At 41.1% G+C, this 26,272-nt stretch overlaps 1 protein-coding gene across 7 annotated transcripts in view; it reads left to right on the forward strand.

Annotated features, from left to right (window-relative positions):
* ESRRG (estrogen related receptor gamma) overlaps window positions 1-26,272 on the forward strand; it is a 458,818-nt gene that overhangs the window by 104,999 nt on the left and 327,547 nt on the right. The window lies entirely within an intron of this gene.

The raw sequence follows: 26,272 nt of genomic DNA on the forward strand, positions 1-26,272 counted from the left end.
GCATTGTTTTAGAAAGCCAACTGGCCGCACCAGGTTTTAGTATGATGGATGGATTCAAAGTGAAGAGCAAGTTCAACTAGCAATTAATGGAAAATAATATAAATAGGGGGGAAAAAAGCGTTACCCATTTAGTCCATCAGAGGCAATACCATCTAAACACCTTAACCTCAAAATCATTAGTCTTGAATATTCCAATCAATATGGATTCTCTCAAAAATCAATTTGCTGCTACAAATATGATTGTTTAATAATTCACAAGTTCTGGGCCTTCAGGCTAGAAAGGGTGAGGGCAGCTGAGGCAAGAGATAATCGCCACCTTGGATACGATTTCAATTAAAGAAGAGAACGTCTACGCAATACAGCTTCATGTTAGACCTGACTGTCTTTTATGTGCGTGTGTTTTGAGCTGTATGTCCTACGGGGAAGATATCAATGTAGTTCCGTTCCATTGTTTACTTTCAGATCAGAGCTATTTAGCTATTTTCCTAGCATCATAAATATTTTATTAAAAGAAACCACAGCAAATTTTGGTTTTACTTACTAGATTAAAAACAATCATTTTAAATAGCTAACAACTGGTGCCAAGTCACACAGACAGTCTTCCCTGCAGTGTTGGGAAGGACAAATGCCTCTTACAAGGCATTTTGGTAACTGCTTTGTGCCTTTTCGGTTTCATATCAGGGACGGTGATACTGTTTTGTAAGTGTTGCCTTTCCAGGGCCCCTTGCCCAATGTCATCACTTGGGATCACGTGACTTCCCAGGACTTGTCATTCTTTCTAACACATCTCATTCATACGAAATCTGTTTGCTAAACAGACGTTTCTAAGTCTGGCTGCAGGAGAGCTCTCTACCGTCCAATTACACAAGGCGGACATACTAATTACTAATGAATCTCAGAGGTCATTAAGATGTGATTCTCTCACTGTTGAGTCTCCATGAGGAGTCTGGCCCAAGAATCCTTTCAGCTCTTAAGAGGACAGCCTGTGTGCAGTTTCGTTTTGTTCTCAAACAACCATTTTAACAGCCACTGATTAAAACGTCGTTCTATGCTATTTTATAATGGACTAGGCAACTATTGGAGTGGGGCTCGAGAGGGTCACCGCTGGACACCCAGGAGAATTTGTCCTGTCACCTGCGTGCCTTGGTCCTGCCCCCACCCTGGGCCACACCCCATGTAGGGCTGGGTGACCTTCCTGTCTGTTTGCATAATCTTCCTTCCTTGGATTTATTCTCCACGCCTGGGTCAAAACATGGGGCTCATTAATAAACATTTATTGGGCACCAACAGGGTATTATGTTCCAAATATATTCCCTTCCCTGTGGGCTTGGAATCCACAATTCTGGCTCCCAGCAGCCACCTCTGCCCTGATTTTGAGGAGAGGACGTTATCTCAGCATTTGAAAGGACATTCAAATATTTGTGAACTTCAAAGGGAGACAGTCCTTCATCCAGAATGTCCTTTCAGATGGCCAAAATGTCTACATAGTCCACTTGTCTCGTAAAGTCTACTGAACTGATTCTGGGATGTGGATAAGCCTTGATAAGGTTAAAAATATTAAAACTCAGAGATCGTAATTAGGCTATCAAGTGAAAAGCATCTGTTCAGTTAGGTGTGAGGACGGTAGAGAGAGAAAAAAGAACCTCATAAAAATCGAAGAGCATCGTCAAGGTCACTGGCATAGAATTGTTAAAGTCATTTGGGCTAGGTGCTGGTGTGCTCAAAATCTGATCAGTAGGCAAAGTTAGGATGTGTAGAGCTTTTCACCGAAGCACGATAAATAATTGAAAACGCCTTTAGCAAATTTCTGTTTTAATGGGAAAATACTTTGTCATGCAGTTTTTCAATTAGTATTCGCTAATTCAAATTGGTTTATCATTTAGCCAACTGCACATTAGATTTTCAGTGATGCATTTTCCCATCTTCATTTTTATTTGTGGGTTTTGCAGTTGATAGTAAAACTTTGCGGGGGCTGGGCTTCAATCATGTTTCGACCGGTGGTTCCCAGCTTTTTTCTGCTTGATGCAACATCTGAAGGATGAAATTAAAAAGCCACCATCAGTGGCTCAATGGAACCTGGTTTGAGGGAATGGCCATGGGACTGCAGCCCCTTGAATTAGAATCCGGGTGTAGGAAAGGGATGCATTTCAAATTGAAATAAAGAAGATGGCAATTCTTTCATGTGCCTGTGCCCCTCCTCCTCTCAGGTTCAAAGGAATTCATTCTCCATGTCAGATTTAACGTTCTTGTTTTCTATAGAATGGATAATAGTTCAGAATGTGCTTAGGTAAATAGCAATCATTAAGTGGACTCATCATTGGATTCGTTCAGGAGCAGCAGTTGATAGAAACATAAAAGAGATCCTCTGTTTAATTTTTTTTTTCAATTTGGTGGAAACCAGGCCAGCCAAAAAGAAAGTTTCTTGGTCACCATAAAGGATTTCCTCATTCATTCATTCATTCATTCATTCATTGTTTAAGGAGTACCTCCAGAATTGTGTTACCGCTCTCAGAATATCATGTTTGCATTTTTTTTTATTGCTCACTTCCCCCTTTGGGCTCTAAGTTCTGTGAGGGAGAGAATGTTACGCCTCTGCCGTGTCCCCAGAGCTTAGAATAACAACTGGCACATCAGAGAAATCCCTGTATATTTGCTAAACGAATGCATACGTGATTGAATGATTCAACATGTGTATAAGAATCAAATCAATACAAGCATATTTAAAGAAATAAATATAAAGGTTAATCTCATCTAAAAATCCCCCCTCCCCAGAGTAAGCTTGGGACCATTAAGGTAGGGCATTCCAGGGTCCCAGGACTTAACAGGGTTGAGAATGAAGGTACATCCAGGTGCATACATCCTCTTGATCCATGGAGAAGGTCAAAGAAGAGCCAGCTAAAGTGCAGGGCCCAGGTAGGACCCCCTCTTGCTCTGGTCTAAGGAGAGTCCTGGGTAAACGTATCTCTTTGTGTATGAGACTATTGTGGTGATGGTGTTCAAGCTAGAGCATCTTCAACAAAACCAGGTAATGATTAGATGGAAACTTGCACTAGAAAACCACCCACATATTAAAGAAAAGACGGAGCTGTGGAAAGGCATGCAAGACCCTCGAACACCTCAGGGACTGACAGCTCTAACTGAGGGCTGACTTTCCTGCCATGTGCAGTGGTTGGAGGAAAGATGAGTTCTTAGGGGACTGAGCTGTGACACAAGGAATCTGAGGAGTGGAGGGAGAGGCATATGTGCATATTTTCAGGTTCCTAATACTTGATGTGACTATAATATATTTGACTTGTATTTCCATGGTTAGTTGAAAACTGGCTCCCTAAAATATATTTTGTACTCTCTTTGAAAATCTGACTCTCCATCAAATGGAATTTCTTTCTTCAAAAAAAATGTAGTGAAATGTGATTAGTGCAAATGTCTGTGAAATTTATTGTACTATTAAAATCCTATTGGGTCTTTGTTTATGAAATGTATTTTTCTGTATTTGAGGTTTAAGGAGGCTTGATAATGAGGCTGTGAAGATTCATGGGCTCTTTTCTGTGGCTTAATTTAGGCTCTATATCAAATATGTAAAGTAACATTATATCTTTGCACCACCTCTGTGGATCATACATTTTGTTATTATTTCCCTGCCAGAGTTTTTTTTTTTCTTCTCTCTTTTTTTTTAAAAAAATACTGAGCTACTAATAGTTTGGGAATTTTTTATAGATAGCCATTATCTTAGAGCAGAAAAGAGGTTATGTAAGTCTGAATGGCAGTTTCTCTTTCTTGGTCTACCCCCAGGTTTAGGTGGTCCCGTACTGACTCACATTCATTGCTGACTGCCACGCTCGCCCCTCCATACACTTTTACCACCTTAGGAAATACATATTTCTTTGTGGACTGCATGTACCTAACTCCCATGGCCCATTGTTCAGTTTCTATAGGGGGCAGAGGAGTAGCTAGGCAGTTGTCCACAGTGTGCAGAAACTGAGATGATCGGGGGCCTGGTCCACTTGGAAGGAAAGGAGATGGCTGGCCAAGCACACCTGTGATATAAGGAGGCTCCAATGATTTTCAATCCTTCCTCATTTCATCGCAGAACAACTGTTAAGGCCTTTCCACAAGCCGTTCGGAGGTTCTGTGGTTCGCTTTTCTCTTGACCTTCATTGCAATAGTGACTTCACATTGCTCTGAGGATAAAGACCAGCATCCTAAGGATGGTCTACAAGTCTCTTTCTGGTGTGTCTCTGCCCATCTCTCTCTCTCATTTGGCTCAGCCTATACATCTCTTCGGCCACAGGACCCTTGCACCTGCTGGCCTTTCAGCTACAAAACCTCCAAGTCTTATCTTTGCCTAGTTAACACTTACTGTTAAGAGTCAGGTCACCCTTACTTAGCTCCTCTGGTTTGTATAATAAGCCCCTTTATTATACACTTTCCGGGCATTTATTTTCAATAATGTGGCTTTGAGTAATGTCTGCCTCTCCCACTGGACTGAAACTCCTTGAGAACGAGACCTTGTCTGCTTGAGCTTCTCCTGGATCCTTCCAGCACTTTCTACAGAGCGGACCCTCAATGTCGCTTGTGGGAAGGATCAGGGAGTGGTTGTCCCCCTTCCCCCTTCCTTGAATTTCCCTGAGGACAGCCCTGCATGGCTTCATATTCGGCTCACTGCCATCAGATTACTCTTGTAGGTTGGTGACTCACTTAAAGATATTCATCTGGGAAGAATGGAGCGGAAGAGACAGGTCTTCATTCAACTTTTACAAGAGGGAGCCAGCAAATGCTTTACAATTACATCGTTTGATGCTATTAGATTCCTTAGGACCCCAGAAAACAGGGTGTAAGGCTGTCTTTTGATGACTAAAGTGGCCAAAGACTTTTATTAACTTTGCGCCCGATTTCTATCCCGAGTAGCACCAGGAAATGGCACACACCCTCTGCCTCTACCTCCAGGCAGCATTGTTTCAATTCTCTCCAGCAATGATGGTTTATTCCTCAGAAAGCAGCCCAGTTCCCTCCTTTGTAATCAGTGTCACGGCCAGGGTGCTTTTCCCGCTGCCTAATATAAATTCCTTCTGCTATAATTAAATAAGCCCATTTCCTTTGTTCTTTCCTCAGGGAGAATCGGTTTCGATAATTGTTCTTTAAATAGATGAATCATGTTCCTATAATGCCTTCCAGTTTACAAAGTGTTTTAAGTGCGTCATCTCATCAAATCTTTGCACGAGGCAGGGAGCCGAGGATTCATTCCTTTCCTTTCACGAAGCAGCCGGAGAGATGGCAGAACTTGCTCAGAATCACATGGCTTGTACGTGACACCGATGGACAGATGGGTCTCAAGCCAAGATGCTTGTGTAGCTGAATCCCAAGCTGTTTTCACAGTTGCAGGAGCCACCCTCTGCGGGAGGAGTGATAGTCTACCTGGTTCTTTCTTTGGCTTATCACCGTCTTGTTGTATTCATGGACACGCTTCTCAGTTTCTGATTTCCACCCTGTGTTCATTTTCACTGCTCTTTTCAGAGCTCTAAGTTTTACATGTAGAATATGGGTTGAATAGCCCTGAAATACAGCATCTTTAAAAAGAGTTACAATGATTAGAGTTCAATGATTCCTTATACGACTAGTCATGCCTTCTGGTATTGTGGTGACTTTTTTTTGACAACAGGATTTGTGAGCCTAACAGTGAATTTTATAGTTTAGCAAAGAAAAAAAAATGCCAGAAGGTCCCCACTGGTGGGAACCCATGATCTAATGGAAGAGAGGACAGATGCCCGACTTTACAGAACACACTTATAGTCTGAATTGTGCACCCACACCCCCTTCTCTGCCATGCTCTCATGGGGCTCCACATCTTTAAAATTCCCAGACTAGGGCATGTTAGGCACTTAGCTACGCTAAGCCATTTCTTCTTGGGATAAAAGCAGAGAGGAAATCAGAAAAAAGTCAGACTTCCCTGGAGGTCCCTAGTCAGGGGAAATAAGCAGGTCACCAGCATTCAGTAGTATGGGGATGTTGACAGTACTGGGGACTCACCTGTGGTCACCAACTTGCCACCCTGTCACCATCTGTAGAAAGAGGGCTGGTCCCAGATTCTTGCTCTCTCTAAGTCTTTCGTTTCCTTGTGTTTATTCCAGAGTTTAGACCGAGAACCAACCTTAAGAACTGGACTTTCTGTTTGAAAACAGGGAAATATTGGGAGAAAAACAAATTTTTTTATTTGGGTCGTATAAATTATGTCATGTTTGGACTATATTCGAATCATTAACACACCTACCAGCTAAAACCATTGCAATGCTGATCTTGTACCAAGAACCAAACTAGGTAATTCTTTTAAAATGAATTATCTGTAGTGAAGATTATGTCACAGTTTAGTGTGTGTGTGTGTGTGTGTGTGTGTGTGTGTGTTTCTCTTTCAGCCAAATAGTTTTCAGATACTTACACACACAAATACTTATGATTTCACTAAGCATGATCCACACTATTATATTTTAGAAAGAAACCATAATTTAGAATATTTAATCCAATGATTTAAGGAAGCAAGTAAATGTTCAAAATACCTAACATCAGCCTATGTACTTTAAAAATGTTTCACAAATGATTACACACACACACACACACACACATTTTCTTTTTCTTCAGGGACATGAGCACTTGTTAGGCACTTAGCTACGCTAAGCCATTTCTTCTTGGGATAAAAGCAGAGAGGAAATCAGAAAAAAGTCAGACTTCCCTGGAGGTCCCTAGTCAGGGGAAATAAGCAGGTCACCAGCATTCAGTAGTATGGGGATGTTGACAGTACTGGGGACTCACCTGTGGTCACCAACTTGCCACCCTGTCACCATCTGTAGAAAGAGGGCTGGTCCCAGATTCTTGCTCTCTCTAAGTCTTTCGTTTCCTTGTGTTTATTCCAGAGTTTAGACCGAGAACCAACCTTAAGAACTGGACTTTCTGTTTGAAAACAGGGAAATATTGGGAGAAAAACAAATTTTTTTATTTGGGTCGTATAAATTATGTCATGTTTGGACTATATTCGAATCATTAACACACCTACCAGCTAAAACCATTGCAATGCTGATCTTGTACCAAGAACCAAACTAGGTAATTCTTTTAAAATGAATTATCTGTAGTGAAGATTATGTCACAGTTTAGTGTGTGTGTGTGTGTGTGTGTGTGTGTGTGTTTCTCTTTCAGCCAAATAGTTTTCAGTAGCAATTACTGAAGTGTCAATGACCTCCTGGTTCAATTGAATTAAAAAACTTAAATGAAGTTTTACTGGTATCAGTCTTTGCTGTCATACAGGGTAATTGAGAGCATGATATATGCTACAACAATGCCACCTATAGTTGGTCGACTTTGTTTAGAGCAAGGTAGAATTTTACATATGCTGCCACAGAAAACAGTTTTAAAATGAAAGTCTGTTAATCAACAGTATTTATGTAGTACCTACCCTTCAGAGCACTAGGAAGAAGTAGATGAAGTCAGAGTGAGGTGCTCAAGTAGTAACTATTTTAGGGAACAGGGAATTGTACTTATAAAATAAATTCTTAATAATTCTCCACATATTTTCTTTATGATACCTTTTATGAAAGCATTCTCTGACTGTTAGTTAGAATTTATCATTTTTTCCCCTTATGGTCAGCACTTTTTCTGTTGTCCAAAATAATTTTCTTTTTCCTAACTGGAGGTCATAAAGTTATCCTATTATATTGTCTTCTTTAAGTTTTAGAGGTTTGCTTTTCAGCTTTTAATCCATCTTGGATTTGCGTTGTTTATAATAGAAGGCAGTGTTTCTTTTCCAGATCATCAATTATCTTAGCACCATTTTCCAAAGAGTTCATCCTTTTCCCACAGATCTGCAATTTACTCTTGTTAGATATCAAGTTACCATCTGGTGTGGTCCTGTTTCTAAGCTCTCTATTTGGTTCTGTTGATCAATTTGACTATTGTAAATATCATAATGCCTTACAGTAGCTTTTTAACATGCCTTGATGTTTATAGGAGAAGTCAGCAGAAGGATGGACCAATAAATTTGGAATCATCATAAAATGGAATACAATAGAGCAGTGAAATCAATGAACCACAGCTCTGAATCATAGAAGCATTAACATTGAATGAGGGAAAAAAAACCCAAAGAACTTTATACAAAATGATACCATCTTAAAAGATCACATAGAAATAAATCTAACTATATATATTATCCAGGGAAACAATCTTGTGGTCAAATTTCTAAGAAAAACAAAAGAATGATATGAACTCAATTCAAGATAGTGTTTACCTCTAGGGAGCTGAGTGTGATTGAAGAAAGGACCAGGGATAAATTTAACCTTTTGGGCAAAACTCATTATTCTAGCTCAGGGGTGGGGAACGTCTGGCCCGGGGGCCGTATAATGCCCGTGAAATCATTTGGTCTGGTCCTGCCAGGGCATTAAGGATCAGTTAATTAAATGTTTGACCAAATATAACAGGCTAATTTTTAAGTTGATAATTTTTTATGGCCTGAGAATGAGGTTTTAAATATCCAAATGGCCATGGCAGAAAAAAGGTCCCTACACTTGTCTAGCTGGATGGAAGTTTCACGAGAGTTTATTTTATTATTATGCTTCATAACTTACACTTAAAACACATAAATTTTTTATATCAATTATTACAAATACAATTTGAAAACTATAAAAATGTGTACATTATGATCATTTTATAAAAGCTTATATAATTTTAAAACCTCCAAGGGACTAGAATTGTTTACATTATATTTTACACTTCTTTATTTAATGTTATATTTCTAATTTAAATTAATACACATACATACCTATCTATAGTAATTAGGCAAAATGATACAATATAATGCAGTTTTAATTCTCGCTCTGGGACTGAATAGCTGTTTAAACTTAACATGTGGCTTAAACACCATAAAACTCAATTTCCTAATCTGTAAACTGGGAATAGTCCCTCATGGGAGTCCTTGTGAGGACTAACAGTTCCTGGCACATGGTAAACACTCAGTACACATTAGCTTATTTATCTATTTTATTATTTCTCCACTTACTAGAATCTTTAGGTCTGTATATATGTATATGTGTATGTGTATATCTAGATAGATATAGATAGGTATGGAAATACAATTTTTCACTGTTCCAGAAAGTCTGTTTGGTTCATGTATTTAGCCTTGTTTAAAAAACCATTTTGTTTGAAAGTATAGTTTTAGTGTTTTTCTTTTAAATAGATATATTTGCAGCTTTTTAAAAAAATATATTTTATTGATTTTTTGCAGAGAGGAAGGGAGAGGGATAGAGAGTTAGAAACATCAATGAGAGAGAAACATCCATCAGCTGTCTCCTGCACACCACCCACTGGGGATGTGCCCATAACCAAGGTACATGCCCTTGACTGGGATCGAACCTGGGACCCTTGAGCTCGCAGGCAGACGCTCTATCCACTGAGCCAAACCGGTTAGGGCAACTTTTAAAAGGTATTACAGTTGAGGACTAAAAAAAGTCATGTGTTTAAGTTTGCAAACAGCCTGGGTATGCAGTCTTCTCCATACTTTCAGAGGGTTACTTTTTTTTCGAGGATCCAGGAATTTGGTAGCGAACTAATGAATGACACATTTGTGGAATGAATGGGCATACAGATTGCATAGGTGATTTTAGAGAAGGAGGGAATCAAGGATGTAGCTGAAGATTTTGGTCTGAGCAACAAGAAGATGGAAAATATTGAGGGATCCTAAATGTAGTTTAAGGGCAGAGATCCACAGAAGAGCAACATCCTGGAAATGTTAATTTTGAGATGCATAGTAGGCATCTAAATGAATTGTGCCCAGTAGGAAGATGGGTAAATGAGTGTGAAGTTCAGAGTTGACATGTAAAGCTAAAGTTATAAGTTTGGGATTTGTCAGCATACATATGGTATTAAAACTATGGGGGCTAGCTGTGGCCACCTGGGGAGCGAGTGTAGAAGATTTTTTTAAAAAGGTCTCAGGACTTAGCTTTTTTCATAACCATAAGACAGAGAAATGGAGGATAATCAGCAGAGGAGACTGGGAAGAAGTGACCATGAGGAGGAGAGCGAAGTATAGAGACAAGTTTGTTTCCTAAGGTTCAGCAAAGAAGTATAAGAATTGAACCGAGCATTTTTCATTTCTAGGTTCTTTGATGAGGAGGAAGAGAGAGAGAGAGAGAGAGAGAGAGAGAGACTGACTTAAACATTCATTGGCTGATTCCTGTATGTGCCCTGCCCGAGGGCCTAACCTGCAACCTTGCGTACCTGGACGGTGCTCTAATCAATTGAGCTATCCAGCCAGGGCTCACTGCTCAATACTTTTGGCATCACAGTGATATGATGCTTTTCACAATCTATCTTCATCATCTTGAGCTCTTTATCAGGACTGAAAGTAAAATTTTAAAATTATGGAGGAATATTAGAGTTCGAACCTATGTTTATTTGTGCTTTTTTGTTGTTGTTTGCTATTAGGTTAAACATTCGGTATTGTATACTCCTTGTTTGCAAGCTTTGACAGATGAATAATTGGCACGTAAGTGACGCAGGAATTATTCAAGCCGACCTCTGTGAGCCATCCACATTTTGTGATTTCTTCTGAAACGTGGCCATTTCTGTGGTCTGTAACTGCACTGTCAAGCATGTGACAGGCTGAGCTCCTCTGCACATAATGGCTCTATTTCCAGGGCAGCACCACAGGGCAGTCTTTTGGGAAGGCATTTTAAGAGATTCAAATTTAAGTTAAAACCAACTCCATATGCCATTGCCAATGCGAATCGTTCCCATGAGGTGACAATCGGGTGAACAGCGAAGTTCACACACACTCAGGCAGATCACTGAGAGATGTCACAACTTCCTCCTCTGCCTGTCAGCTGGCAAGTCCCTTAATCGAGGAAACACAGCACATAGGTTGGCTTGAACCGTGCCCGTGTATAGATGATGCCCTTGATGTTCCGAGGCGCGCAGTATTTATGCATTTGAGAACCCGATTAGGTAATCAGAGTATCATTCAACGGGTGGAACCCTGGAGCCATGATCACTCGCTCCTTTTACAGGACGTCCCCTTGTTTACATGTCTTGATAAAGTCACTAGGAACTTCTGAGGGCATGGTATTGAAAATTATGTAATACATTCTGTTCCTCAAAAGAGGCCAAGATTTGTCACGTTAAATTAAGCAGAGAGAGGTAGGAAGGTTGATGGTATTTCCGGAGCATAGAGTAAAGCAAACTGAGCTTGGTGGTGGCTCCAAAACAGGACAGGGATTTTTTTCTTAAGTATCTTCACAGAACTTTCCTGAAAATGGCCAGCTGCAATGTGTGTTTACTTCTTTTTTAAAAAAAGATTTTTTATTGATATATTTAGAGAAAGAAGAAAGAACAGGGAGAGAGGGAGAGAAACATGGATCCATCAGCTGCCTCCTGCACGCCTCCTACTGGAGATCAAGCTCACAACCTGGGCATGTGCCCTGACGGAATCAAACCGTCAACCTTCAGGTGCACAGGATAGAGCCCAACTAACTGAGCTACACCGGCCAGGGCCGTGATTAGTTCTTCAACGGAGAGGGAGTCACACTGAGGTTTTATAAAAAGTGATGTTGTGCTGAGTTATCACTTAAGGCATTTCTAATCCATGCAGTCTCACAATAAAAAAAAAATAGTGATGAAAATCACTATTCACTCCTTCAAATGCATATGAAGGGGTCCATTATCTCATCATCTCAGGAAAATATCCAGATATGAGACATTATAATGCAGCTTTACTTATAAAATAAAGAACCAAGATGACAAGGAATTGATGTTGAGAGATAATTTCTCTTCCTTTTAACAATTAAAAAAATCAGGCAGAGCATGGAGTCTATAGAGAATCCCAAGTAATGCCAGTAAAATATAGAGAACCCAAAGTAATGTTAGTGAAATATAATATCTGGTTCATTTCTTAGCTTGGTTCATTCCAATGTTTTTCTTATTACTCATGATTTTTTTTTTTTTATTGCCTGCCAAATTGATAAGTCATGAATGGGGGACTATATTGTTGCTTTCAGTTTTTACAACTTTACCTGTAAAAAGGGCACGGGTTTATTCATTTGTCTAAGCAATGTAAAATATGACACGGAAGAATACTTGAGTCACATTGTATATGATTTCAAAATAACTTTGGCATTCTTTCAACTCTGCGAGGGGAGCCCCTGCCCAGAGAGCTCTTTGATTTATGATGACATCACATCCTCTTGGAGACAACATTATTATGTCACTGACCCTGCAGCGGTGAGGTCAAAGGTCCATGTGAAGCAATTATGGGCCTGGAAGACTAGGCTTCAGTTCAGTGGAAAGCAGGCGGGGCCGCGAGTGAGGGTGAAGGAGTCAGGGCCGAAGGGGGGAGGGGGAGGAGAAAGATAAGAAAGCAAATCCTGAAAAACGGTGGTTGGCACAAGCAGAAACTTTACCCTCAGCATTTTCCTACTATGCTTGGGGAAATGAAAAAAAAAATTAATGAAGGGGAAACAAGCCGGCGAGCCTTTAAAGCTTTGCTCTCTTGCATTGCTAAGAAAGGCTCTGGAAAACAGGGGTTACATAAACGAGAGCAGGTGCGATCACGCCGAGGTAACTATTCAGCATATGTAAGTGCAGTTGGAAAATCATTGACTTGCAGAGAATACTCAAAATTGGTCCCTAATGGCCCTGGGTTTTGTCATATGGTCTTGATTATAAAGCTGAAATTGCATTGCCATGCCTTTCGTGTGAACGAGATGGATGGATAATTGTTACGTGCGCTGAATACCTCCCTGCAAGGAGGAGCCAGGACATCCCCGGTCACTGCAGCTACCGTTTCACCCCACTGTCAGGAAAACTCCAGGGGGCCAGTTCATCACCATATTTATGTGGGGAGAGAGGGGATGTGCTTCTGTGGTTGGGGTGCACACTCGTGCCTACATACCCATATGCAGATTGTGGACAAGCCAAAGTGGCCCTGTGTGAGAGATGGCGAGGTAGTGTTTGGGGAAGCGGCAGCGTTGGTGGAAGTGAGGGGTACAGGAATGAACAGGGAGCTCTGGAGAAAATCAATGACTCAGTGGTGCCCATGTGCTGGTAGCTGGCACCAGGCTGTACCAGGAAAGATTTGGGGCTCGGTTTGAAATGTTGCAGGAAGGTTAGAATGATTGACATTAGGATGGGTCCAGTAAAAAAAAGTGTCTGTGAAAGACCCATGATTTAGATACACTAAAAGAAAATAACCTTCCCTTCGTTGACATGTTTGCTGTTTTTATACAGCTCTCAGGGTCCCGCCCGGAGGTGGGTGTCAGCACATGACTACAATTCCAGCTGCTGTTGTGCTGGGAATAGATTTCAGAATTGTTCCGTAGTTGTCACCACCACCCCTTCCGGTGTGGACATCAGGGGTGGATGTTGTGGGGAGTAGGAGCAAGCCCCGTGCTTGGTCCTGAGTGGGTGAGACTCAGGACGGTGCTGGGATCCCCGTCCCTGACCACACCATCCCTTCATCATGAGAACATTTATCATGGATCCTGGCCTAGGGAGGCTGTGGCTTTCTCTTTCCACGCAACACTTTGCAAAATATGGCCAATTAGCTCTGAGGGCCAGTCTCCCTTCCACATCCAGCCTTGCCCTTTGGAGCCAGCTGTGATGGGAGAAACAAATCCTAGTTTGCAGAGGGGCTCCTAGAAAGTCTTCATGTGAGAGAGATGTAAGTTTGGGAGAACGAGGTTCTCCATCCAAAACCAGCATCCGGAAGTTCTCTGGTGTGGTATATGATTTGCCACTCACAGCCCAGGCAGAGTGTGTGTGTGTGTGTGTGTGTGTGTGTGTGTGTGTGTTGGAGGGGTTACATGAGTGGGTTGGCCAGATCATTAGCCAATCTCTCCAGCTGTTCTGATTTTTTTTTATGCAGGGAGAGTATTGTAAGGTAAGGAATAGCCAAAACATTAAGGATGTGTTTCTTTGTAAATGAAAAGAAAAGGGGAGAAGGGAATGAACATGTAGAATTAATATGTAAATATATATTAATATATAAATGTAGATGTGACATATGTGTGTTTGTATATATATAGAGAGAGTGTGTCCCAAAAGCTGTATACATGTTTTGAATAATTATAAAGGCAGTGTTTACTAAAAGGCACTTCCTTTTCAAAACATGATAGAAATCAGCTGTTAAAGTATGTATACATTTTTTGGGACACCCTGTATATTCCTGTGCAAAAATATTTAGTGGAAAGTACCAGAAAACCCATAGTAATTATTTTAGCATATTTAATACAGGCTTTTATTTCAGGTGTAAATATAGTGATCCATGGCTCCATTATACCTATTATTATGCTATACCACATGGTAATTAAATCTGGGCTTCTAGGGCAATAAACCGTGAGAGTTACACTATCTGGGTGCTGTTTTTAGTTTTAATTTCTAGTGAAAAAAATGCTAAATTAGTAGCATTTTTATGATTCCTGATTTAGCGCTTTTAATAAAGAAGCAGAAGCTAAAAACAGCCCAACCAAGCAGTTGAAGTCTTATCACAAGCCGGGTAGATCAATACGCTAAAAAAAGATGCAAAGTTTTTGAGTGACAGCTTAAAGATGGAAAATTTAAATATATCCATCCCTGCCTTCTGCTCCACTGTGGACTACAGAGGCCCCAGTTTGGCTGCACGGCCTTAAGCCTTCAGGAATGTGATTTATTCGTATCGCCGGGTTTGTGTTTATGTTCCGTGCTGTAAACGATGCTTGTAGCAATATATCTGGATTAACGTATTAATACCTGCAGTGCTACCTAAGCTCAACATCACTAATATTGTTCAACGTGTGGTTTATTGGGCTATAAATGGGAACATCAGTATTGACACTGGCTGCGTCATCTAAGTGCTTGGATAACGGTGTCTGATGCTGCTACTGACAGTATATAAAACACACCTAGTGACAACATGTGATATGTCCTGGCTACTGCTCATGTATCTACCCTCCTCTGGTCTGCAGAGAAGGTGTTGTATGTGTGCAGAGACCTAGTGTTCATCCGAGGGATATATTTAGGGGAAACCACATCTTGGTTTCAAATAAACTTATTTCATGTGACCACAAATTTTGTGTCGCAAATAAGACTAAATAATCATTGTCCACAGTAATGGAAGGGTATTGAGCAAATTAGGACCTGAGTTCTGGGGTAGACCCAGGTTAAGTCTTTACCTTGATAGGAAGCTAGTTGGTGTTTATTCATTCAGTTAACCAGTTTTAATTGAGGGTTGGCTGCTGTCCTTACCCTATTTGGGCTGCTGTGACAAAAGAGCATAAACTAGGTGGCTTAGAAATGACATATTTATTTTTCACAGTCCTGGGGGCTGAGAAATCCACGATCAAGGTGCCGGAGGATTCAGCATCTGGAGAGGTTCACTTCCTAGGGGGCTGTCTCTTTGTTGTAACCTCTCATGGAGGAAGGGGTGACCGGTCTCTCTCAGGCTTCTATTGTTAGGGCACTGATCCCTTCATGAAGGCCCCACCCTCATGATCCAAGTACCTCCTAAAGGCCCCACCTTCAAAAGCCACCACATTGAGAGTTAAGATTCAACATATGAATGGTGGGGGGTGGATATTCAGTCCTTGGCAACTACTATGTGGTGGCCATTGTTTCTACAGGCAAGTACACGTTCTAGGTTTCATTTCTTTTGTTGAAAATCAAGACAGTATATCAAGTCTGTCTGAATTTCATCAGATATACTCACCCTAACTGAAGGCTATGAATAATGCAAACACTCTATAGTTTCCTTCAAGAGGCAAAACAGTTATAGACATCATTGAGCATGGTACTTTATGTAGGTGTTTTCGTAAAGACGAATGGCATATGTTAAATTAAGCTTTGAGTTTTTAGGAGTATGGAGCGTCAGCTATCTATCTGCTAGAAACTGTGTGGCTCTCTGGAGAATTAAGGAGAATTAACTAGAAATGAAGCACATCCCTTCTCTCAAACACACAGTTAAATGTTGGCACATTTTGCTGCGGTCATCCAAAGGAGCTATGAAAGTTACTTCCCCCCCAAACTAATAAAAGAGAGGAGTTAGATGCATCAGATGATAATGATCAAACACATTTTTGCTAGTTTGTAGTTTTTTCTGCTTTTGTTATGGAATATGGTAGAGGCAAGCTCTCAGAAATGCTTAGACATCTGTGTATTTCTTCCCCTTTCACCTCAAATATCTTATTTCTTAGAACTGATTGGGTGGTAACAAGAAAGATACCATAAAGAATAGACAGCTTATGATGTAAGATATCAGTACTGGGTGTGTTAAGTATCCTGAACATCATTAATCTTATTAAAAATAGAGATAAAACATTAATAAATGTTATTAAGCATTAAAAATGAAGATAAACAGCAAGGACTACCTTTCTTAGAAGGTAAGTACCTGAGTAGTCGGCCAGGTGGGAGAAGGTGACTTCTCAAAGCCATAAAAGCTTGTGCCTTCATGAAACCATTATTATTTGACATTATTTTACAGTAAATAAACCTGTATTCTTTGCATGTTTGCAGTTAGTGGCTCTGTGGTCCATGTACAAGGAACAAAGAGGAGGGGAGGCCCTGAGAAAGTTTTCTTTCTGTTTCCATCTGCATCCAGAAGGAGGAGCTAGAGGTGGGTGTGTCTGGTCACCACAGCTCAGGGCAAGAAGCCAGTAGAGACAGGAAACACATTACGCTCTGGAGCTCCAGGCTGGTGAAGGTATAGGGAAGGCCAGAAACTCTGTTCTCTTCACACCGACAGCCTCCAGAACCTGGAGCCCATGTAGATGTCTTCCTCCCCAGAGTCCGCCAGAGTCCCACTAAGAACACAGAGCACGTTAAACACATGTTATTGTTTCTGGGACCCCAAATACATCCTGTAAACGTGCACAAAATGGTGGTTGAGTGCAGGCCAGCGGCCCAGGAACCTATGAAATCCAGTCGTTTTCCGTTAATTCCTCATCGCCTCCTTGGTGAGTTGAAATATTCAGCTTTGGTCTGAAAAGCAGCTACAGACCTCATGCAAAGAGCTTGTAAACAAACACCCACTGGAACCATCTGGTCTTGTAACACATACGGGTGATTAAGCTTCGGAGCTAAGATTGTTAACATTTTCAAAACACAACAATCCCAAACACCCTCAAATAGACTCTTGCACAAGTTTATAGGGAGAAAAAAAAACATGTGATGCTTTATATGGTAAATAATATGGAAAGATTAAAATGATTTTTTGTTTCCTTATTTCCCTCTCTCCTTTTCTTCTTTCCTTTCTTACATCATGAGTGCTAAAGAGAGAGAAAGGCTGGCGATACAAACATCTGGGCTAAAAACACATTTATCGTCCCCTTACTCCGAGTCTACATCAGCGGTTCTCAACCTGTGGGTCGCGAGCCCTTTGGCGGTTGAACGACCCTTTCACAGGGGTCACCTAAGACCATCCTGCATATCAGATATTTACATGACGATTCATAACAGTAGCAACATTACAGGTATGAAGTAACAACGAAAATGATTTTATGGTTGGGTCACAACATGAGGAACTGTATTAAAGGGCCAGAAGGTTGAGAACCACTGGTCTACATGGTTAACAGTTTAGAATGTTTCTTATCTTTACCTTCCTTAGTATAATCTTGCCCTTGGTAGAGGGAGAAACATGTGTGCTTATATGTGCACACAGGGGGTGTCTGAGTTCCTTCTAGAATATATTGAGCAATCCAGGCTATTTGCAAATAATGAATTCATACTTTTGTCCATAATGACTGAAGAAAGTCAGGTCAGGGGAAATTAAATATGCTAAGAGCTCTCTTTTTAATTGTACAATATCGATATTGCCTTTATAGTTAATTTCCTTGACAAGTCATAGGGCATATGGATTGGATTCTTCAGATATTTCTAATGTGGAAACAATTCTAAATTGGAACATTTCATTTAGGTGACATCACTACAGGGAAAAAGAATAAGCTGCAAGCATGTGGAAATAACACGGCTTTCTAGCTGAGGGCTGTTGAAATGAACAATGCAGAGAACCTAAAACTCTCAAGTGAAATAAAAAGCCCAAATGAGAAATCAATATCATATTAGGTCCCCTATTTTTATCTTCTCAATCTTGACCAGTCCTTATCCCTAGATTTATCATCAGTTGGAAGGAGAAAAGACAATAGTGGGAAGAAGAGGAGATATTGAATGACTGAAATGGTGACCAGTAGTTTAAACACAATAAATATTATTTTTTCACTCACGTAAAATCCATGATGGGTATTCTTGTTGGGGGTGGTCTCTTTTACATGGTGATTTGAAAGTTGGGTTTCTTCTATTTTTTACTCTCTGATTTCAATGGATGGTGTCCAAGTTTGCCCATATCATCTGCAAAAGTCTTTGGAAAGGGAAATGGTATAAAATATTGTGTGGCAAAGGATTTTATGGACCAAGTATGGAGAGATTCTGTCACTTTTAGTCTCTTTTCATGGAGAAAAACTCAAATCACATGACCACAACTAACTGGAAATATGGCCTGGCCCTGAGCCAACAAACAAGAGGCGATGAATTTGGTGAACTGCTGCCTAATATCCACTATAAGGAGGAAAGAGAAAAAAAAAGAAAAATGTTGATGAAGGACTAGAGCATGTTTAATTTGCTAAGAAGAAAACAATAAATTAAAGCCTTTTTTTTTTGTCAGTGGTACACTGGTAAACTATGGGGGAGGGGTTAAAAAACACAACCTGATTTGTAATGTTTGCTGATTTCCTTGGTGTAAATACCCTCACTATGGCTGCCTTCAAGCTACCCAACATGCAGGCCCTCGACATGGATTCGGGAAGAGATGTATAGACTCAGCACTAGCTCTGTCTCCCTGGACACTTTACTAATGAATCCTGAGAAAACACATCTGAGGCAGCCCATCGGTGGGAAGGAAGGGAACAGGCATTTTCCCTTTGGTATTGGACACAAGGAACGATTTCACTTCAGCATGGATTTATTATCTAAAAGACCATCTATATCAGTGGTTCTCAACCTTCCTAATGCCATGACCCTTTAATACAGTTCCTCATGTTATGGTAACCCCCAATTTCATTGTTACAAATTGAACATAATTAAAGCATAGTGATTAATCACAAAAACAATATGTAATTATATATGTGTTTTCCGATGGTCTTAGGCGACCCCTGTGAAAGGGTGGTTTGACCCCCAAAGGGGTTGCGACACACAGGTTGAGAACTGCTGATCTATATGATCTATTCATACAAAAAGCAGATGGGAGATCTAATTTCTGAGTCAGAAATAGCACCATGAGCACAGTGAGTCAAGACCACCAATCCTTACTGAAACCCAGGTCACACCTAGGCACAATGTCAAGTTTCCAGAACAACTTTCCAAGGAGCAAACCGAGGAGTCAGATGCCACCTCTGGAATTTCATACAATAGTTCCGCAATTGTTTTCCAAAGGAGGAAAGATTTGGAGATGGAATGGATAATGCTGATGTGGGGGAAAAGACCCTGAGAATGATTCCTTTGTTTCTGTCTGCAGGACAAGCTGGATAGAGGTGTCCATGCCCCATGAGAGAAGCAAAGGAGTGATATGGGCTGAAATGACTTTGCAATTTAGATGGATGCTCCCATCTCAATTAGCTAATGAGTTACGCTTGTTATCTATATAGACCAATAACTGTTTATACTTCTGACATTTCCACAAAGGCTTGTTGACTTTTGCTATCCAAACAGGCCACTTAAAGCTCAACTGGATTCATTCTTACCAGTCTGCTGGGGCCAGATACTCTGGATCAAAGTCCAGGTTCCAGGATGGAAAAGCAAGACACGTGAGGCAGGATGCTTCAGCCCAGTGGCTTTGCTACATGTGGGTATGTTCTCATGTGCCCAAGCAGCCTATCTAATAATAGACAAAGATTGAAATTGACCGTACCTTCACTAGCCTCCCATTGGCTAATCAGCAAAATATGCAAATTAACCACCAACAAAGATGGCGGTAATTTGCATACATAGGCGCGAAAGCTGCAGAGCGAAGGCTGAAGGCGGTTCCGGCCGGAGCAGTGAGGACTTTGAAGGCAGCTCTGGATGGAGCAGCGAGGGCTGTGAAGGCGGCTCCGGCCGGAGCGGCACCAGTTTTCCTCTAGCACCTGGGACCCAGGCCTATTGCACGAATCTTTCCGTGCAACAGGCCTCTCGTTCTATATAATAAATGGCTAATATGCAAATTCTCCCCTCAACCAGGAGTTCGAGGGGGAGTTCGACCAGGGGGCGGGACCAGCCAGTCCCACCCACCTCAATCAGGGCAGGCCTGCTGGACCCCACCGGTGCATGAATTTGTGCACCGGGCCTCTAGTTTTAAATACTAAAGATCAAGAACCTCTTCACAGTTGATGCTGATTGCTTTGTTTCATCGGCAGGTTACAAGGACATCACTCAGATTCTAGTCTCTGGACTGTGTGTTTGGCACTTGAGCTGAGGCAGATGAAAATATAAGGATGAATTAAATCTGTGATACATTGGTTCTAGTCAGTTACTGGTTTATTTTGGGCCAGTCGCTATTTTTGGAAAGTACTAACACTGGTGACGGCAGACTCAGGCATGGAGCTTTCTCCAAAAGTTAATCCGCTCACTTAGTAAATAATGAGCCTGTCCAAGGAGTGTTCTCCTCCTCCCATGATTTTTAATGATGGTGAAAAGTAAGCTATTCTGAAAAGAACTTTCCTTCTGCCAACCCACCCTATTGAATTTTTTTTTTTGTAACCGTGGTTTGCCAAGTAAACAGAACTAGGGCTTGGCACACCACTTTCGATCAGACCAACCATCAGAATCATAATGTCCTAAGTACAAAGCTCACTAATTGAATTTCCTTCGCTGGGCTGAAATACAGCAGCCAAGACGGAGAACACCGTGGGCTGTTTTTTATGAGGTCCGGAGTCGAAAGTCATTTTTAAAATGTGAGTGATGCAATTTCGTGTAGCTTTCATTTAAAAGGCTCCTTGGTAAACAGTGCTTCGGATTAGTGTATTTGTAATTTAAATGAAGACAATACATCACAGGGAATCTGGAGAGAAAGGAGAAGTTTAGGAAATGATTCATTCTTCTTTTTGTGTGGTCTGCTGCAGACAATTATAAATAGATAGGTGAAGGAAGAGAGAGGGGAAAAAAAAGCGCGATCGATTTCAGGAGACAACACTGAACTATTTCTAAAACCGAGTCGGTCCCAATAGTTAAATCTTTATTTTCTTCAAGCAGACTAATACATTCCGCCTAATTCATTTTTTTTTTTAATTTTCTCTCGGGGTCAGCTTGCAGATTTGCCTCAACAAAGGAAGCATCGTGTTACATCTTTTAAATAATTGATGACTTTTGGTCCAAGCCAGCTTGAAGGAAACTCTGAAAATAGGTACTGATTGAGCAAAGACTCCTTCCTGCCCACACTCCCCTCTTCGGCACTCCCCTCCTCATCTTTGTTTAAGGAAACCTGCTCTTCCCTCTTGGGCTTCTTTGCTTCCTTCTCGAGAGGGTGATGATGCCATTAGGGCTTAGGTTGTACCTACCACTTGGTACCTTCATTTATTTCCTATCATTCTATATATTTTTATTAAAGACAGAGGCAACTGTTTGTTATTAGCTGAATGATGTAATGAAGAGCTCTTATTTAGCCATCAGAAATGTTATGTCATCGTCATCATCAGAGATGGTTTGGGGGCGGGGACTGTAAAAATTGGGTTTTGAGTCTGTCCCTCTAAATTTAGAGTGTTTTCTCCCAGGGTCAAGTTACTCCGGAAGCTGGTCAGTGAGGGCCTCGCCCCAATCCAGCTGTTTCTGCCGGATCTAATACCAAGAACCTTTCTGAGTTGTCCCGTCAGAGAGAGAAGGGTTTCTTCATCTCGCCTCGCTGCTGGTATCATTAGCTATGGCCTGAGACTTGGAAAAGCCTTTACTGCCCTCAAGCAGCTGTGCTTGGTAGAATATTAGACTGGTCCACGGTGAACTTGGCTTCTGGTGATGCCTTTGTAAGTCACTTTGCCTTGCAGGGCCTTGGTTTCCTCAAAATGGGGGCTTTGGAGTGTGTCATCTCCAAGAACTCTATCGGTGATTGCCTTCTCGCTTCCTCCAAGGAAGGAGGTGACCAACCAAGGGGAAGCTGTGCTCCAGTTCATCTTGAGTTCATGAATGGCATTCTGAGCTTGAGTAGACAATGCATTTCCTCATTGTTACCCTCTCTCTTTCTTTCCGGTACGTTTCGTTTCTCTTTGTTTTTCATGGGTTCCTTCTCTTCTGCTACATACCCACTTCCCTTTCCCATCCTCACTTTCCACGTTTCCAGGGTGCAAGTGGAAGGAGGAGGATTGGCAGTGTGTTAGGATGGGTGATCTTGGCCGACTTAAGGAAATCACTTATTTGAAAAAGATTCTGTTCACACTTACAGGAAAGCATCCTCCTTCAGCAGTTGCAGCCAACAGTAGCCAATATTATTGAATTGGGGAAGGCTAACTATTAAGAGGCAAATGTTGGGAGATCTAAGTCTGGAATTCTCAATCCGAGCTCACTTTAACTGGGGGAAAGCCATGCATTGGGTCCATCCCTGCAAAAGCTGTGGGAGAGACCACATTCATATAACTTTTATTACAGCATCTTATTATTGTAATTGTTATGTTATTGTTACTCTTACTGTGCTTAATGTATAAATTAACCTTTATCATAGGTATTTATGTGTAGGAAAAAACACCATATGTATTCAGTACTATCCATGGTTTCAGGCATCTACTGGGACCCTTAGAACATATCCCCTGTGGATAAGGAGGGCGGTGGGATACTCTATATTACTGCTCACTCTCAAACTGTATCACAGTTTCTGACCCATCCTTCCTTGCAAGGGACATTTTAAAACACTGATTATATTCTATTTTTTCTCCTTTATTAGAGCAAGCTTTGGATTGGGGGACTGAAGTATTTATGCCCCAAATCTTCCCAGTAACTAATAGTGTGTGTGCATGCGCGCGCGCGCACACACACACACACACACACACACACAGATGTATTTAAGCTGCCACCAGAAGATTTAAATCAGACACAGATATGATCCCCTTAACAAAACTTAGCATCACTGCTTATGTTTTGAATACTATTGATGGGATTAATGGGAAAGAAGAAAATCTTCATTTACATTCTACATTTACATTTGACCTAAATCTATACATTGCACTGTAAGTTCAATTAGAAATGAGAGGCAGAGTAAAGCCTTCGTTTAAAACAACACAGTAATCTTTTCTGATTGCCTTTCATTGAAATCTTAAAAAATAAATTCCAATAATCAAACCCACACGAACGTCATATGACAGGAACTCTAGAAAGCTGAGGAATTTTTTCTGTCTTTTACTTTCCGAGAACACGCTGAAGTTACATGCAGTCAGAAGGATCAAAGGAAATTTTTGTGTTTCTCCTTTTAAAAAATCTCACTGTCCATTTACCTTTTGAGCGTACATGAGGCACAGGATTGTGTAGCTCTCTGTAAGTAGATTAGATAATGCTCAACCACTGAGGCACGCTGGCTGAGCTCTCCTGATGTTTCTTTATATTTATCCAGCTTTTTAACAGGACTTCTAGAAAACAGGAGGGGCCATCCTAGAAAACAAATAGGGTCAGATTCTCACTTTTGAGCCATCTTGGCTTCCTTCTCGCTCACAAGTGCACTGGAAACCTATTTTTATTTGCAAAGCACTTTTCTTGATTCTATCTACACCCTGTCAAATTCCAATCGACGCAGGAGGCCTCCTTGTTCTCTGGGCTTGCTTGATCCTCGGCTCTCCCTCTAGGCAAGTATTTATTTTAAAAATTATCTCTTCGTGTTCTAGTACTCAAAGCATTTCTCTTTAGCATGAAAGCAAATGATTGGAGTTTGATTCCAGTTGCTTTCTGTCGTCTTGGTATGTTAAGGTGAAGCTGGAAGGGAAACCTCAATCTTCTTTAATTGTCAAGCGTTTTACTTGTAACTCCATTCTTTGTTGTTGTTGTTGTTAATCCTCACCCAAGGATATTTTTCCATTGATTTTTAGAGAGTGTAAGGTAGGAGGGAGGGGCACAGTGAGAGAGAGGGAGAGACAGATATGAGAGAGACGCATGATTGGTTGCTTCAGTGGGGCTGGGGATCAAATCTGTAACCCAGGTAGTGCCCTTGACTGGGAATCAAACCCTTGACCCTTCAGTGAGCAGGTCAGCGCTCTAACCCCTGAACCATACCAGCCAGGGAGTAACTTCATTCTTTCAAGCAAAGGGGAGAAGCTGGGGTTTGAAAGGTGTCCCTAGTGAATGCAATTTAGAGCTCTTCAGAGAGCCTTCTCATCACAACACAGGCACCTCTTAGAAACGCTCGCTCCCCCAAGTCTGCCTTTACTACATTCATGCCTTCAGGGGGTGACAGAAATGGCCTCGTGCCGTCCAATTAATGAGTATTCCTACATTTTCACTTAATAAACTGCATCAGAGTGTGTCTCAAACAAATGCCGGGGACCTTTTAGTTATCTATTGGCCATAATCTTCTTCAGCTTCTTCTGGGCTGCAGATCCTGTGCAGAATCCATCCCCTGGATATTTGAGGGACCTCTTCATGGTTCTGAATGTTTCTTTCATCCAAGGCTGAAGATGTGAGCAGTGTTCAGTTAAATCACATGGACTTGCCTTATTTGTAGGTCAAGGTTGGTAGAATATTGGCAATCTCATGAGGTTCTACCTAATTGCTTCCTCTGATAGCCATTCTGCCTATACAGCCCTTTTGAAGTGTATGTTTGGTTAAACCCACCACCGCACTTATTTGAACTAGAAGCTTCAAGTTTTTCCAATCACTCCGCTTCTTTCTATACCTGCTCCCTCTTTTCTGAGGCTCGGAGAAATAAGGAACAAAACCATCCTATTTGTAGAAATTTAGATAGTTGGAGATTAACGTGAAATCAGTAGAAAGTCCTTCGGTCCCTGTGGTAGAAGAATTTTTTTTTTGCCCCTGAAAGTTATAAATGAGTGTTAGAATGGAAAACGCTTTGAAATCTTAACCGGAGCATTTGCTATAAATAAGAGAGAAGCCCAAGATTAATAAATTGAATAAAGCTGAGAAGGAAGAAAACTTAAAATAAGAAATGAGGGCTGTGCGTTAGTTGGAGTATTAATACAGCCCTGAGTATATATCTAGGAAAATCAAAGACTTGCTATAGGCAGAGTGGACTCAGTTATAACTATTAATGTGTGCTTAACGCGACTGCCTGGAAGATTTTATTAAATGCAGCAGCCAAGGAAATTGACCTCGCTTTTTTTTTTCCTTTTGGGTTGGATCCTTGCTCATGTCCCATAAATGAATAGATCTGACAAATTTACTGGTTTGCCAATGAGACAATATTAAATTATGAAGATGTAAGGGGGGGAAAATCCTACGCTAACGTTGTTGCCATTGGAAAGGTAAGCTGTTCCCTACAAGGTTAGGGGATATTCATGTTCCTCCCAGCGGAGGGGTCAGTGGCCTCTTGACATCGGTGACCATCACTGTGGCCCTGGCCAGTATTTCATTAGCAACGTACATGGAGAGATCCCCGTTTCCCTCATGTTGTCTTTAAAAATGCACAGACATTACTTTTCATGCTTCTACCGTGTTTTATTTCATGGGATATGCTGACAGATTGGACTCCACTGTGTGTGTGTTGCTGTGATCATGGGGTTCCTCTTGAACTGTTTTGCCCTTGTTCCTATTGAGTCACTGTATGGGCCACTAAGCCTCGGTTGTCACTGTCAGGCTGTTCCTTAATTCTTGTCTCTTGATGATGCACAAAAATCAGATACCATTCTCCTATATGCCTCGTCCTGTGCTCAAGACAGGAAGCCTTCTCTTCCTACCGTATTTGCCGGCGTATAAGACGACTGGGCGTATAAGACGACCCCCTAACATTTCCACTCAAAATACAGAGTTTGTTATATATTCGCCGTATAAGACTACCCCCTCTTCCGCACACCTTCCACACACCAAATAAAATGTAAAACAATATCAGATTTGATTTTAACATTTTAATTTATATTCAAATGCTTATGACATGCAGGAAAACTGTCACAAGGCTGTATGTAATCAAACATATACATAAAACAGTGCAAGTTTATTACCGGTAAACATACCGGTAATTCACTAAAGAAAACACACTCTATAGACTGGTACCGTAGATGCTTCTCAGGAACACAGGCAAGCAGCCCACAACCTAGAGGGACTGTCAATGATAGAAGTAAGATAACAAATAGAGGTAGAGAGCAAGTGCCGGGCAAGTCCCTAGCAA

This window comes from Myotis davidii, unplaced genomic scaffold, assembly GCF_000327345.1.
Source record: "Myotis davidii unplaced genomic scaffold, ASM32734v1 scaffold174, whole genome shotgun sequence".
Lineage (NCBI taxonomy): Eukaryota > Metazoa > Chordata > Mammalia > Chiroptera > Vespertilionidae > Myotis > Myotis davidii.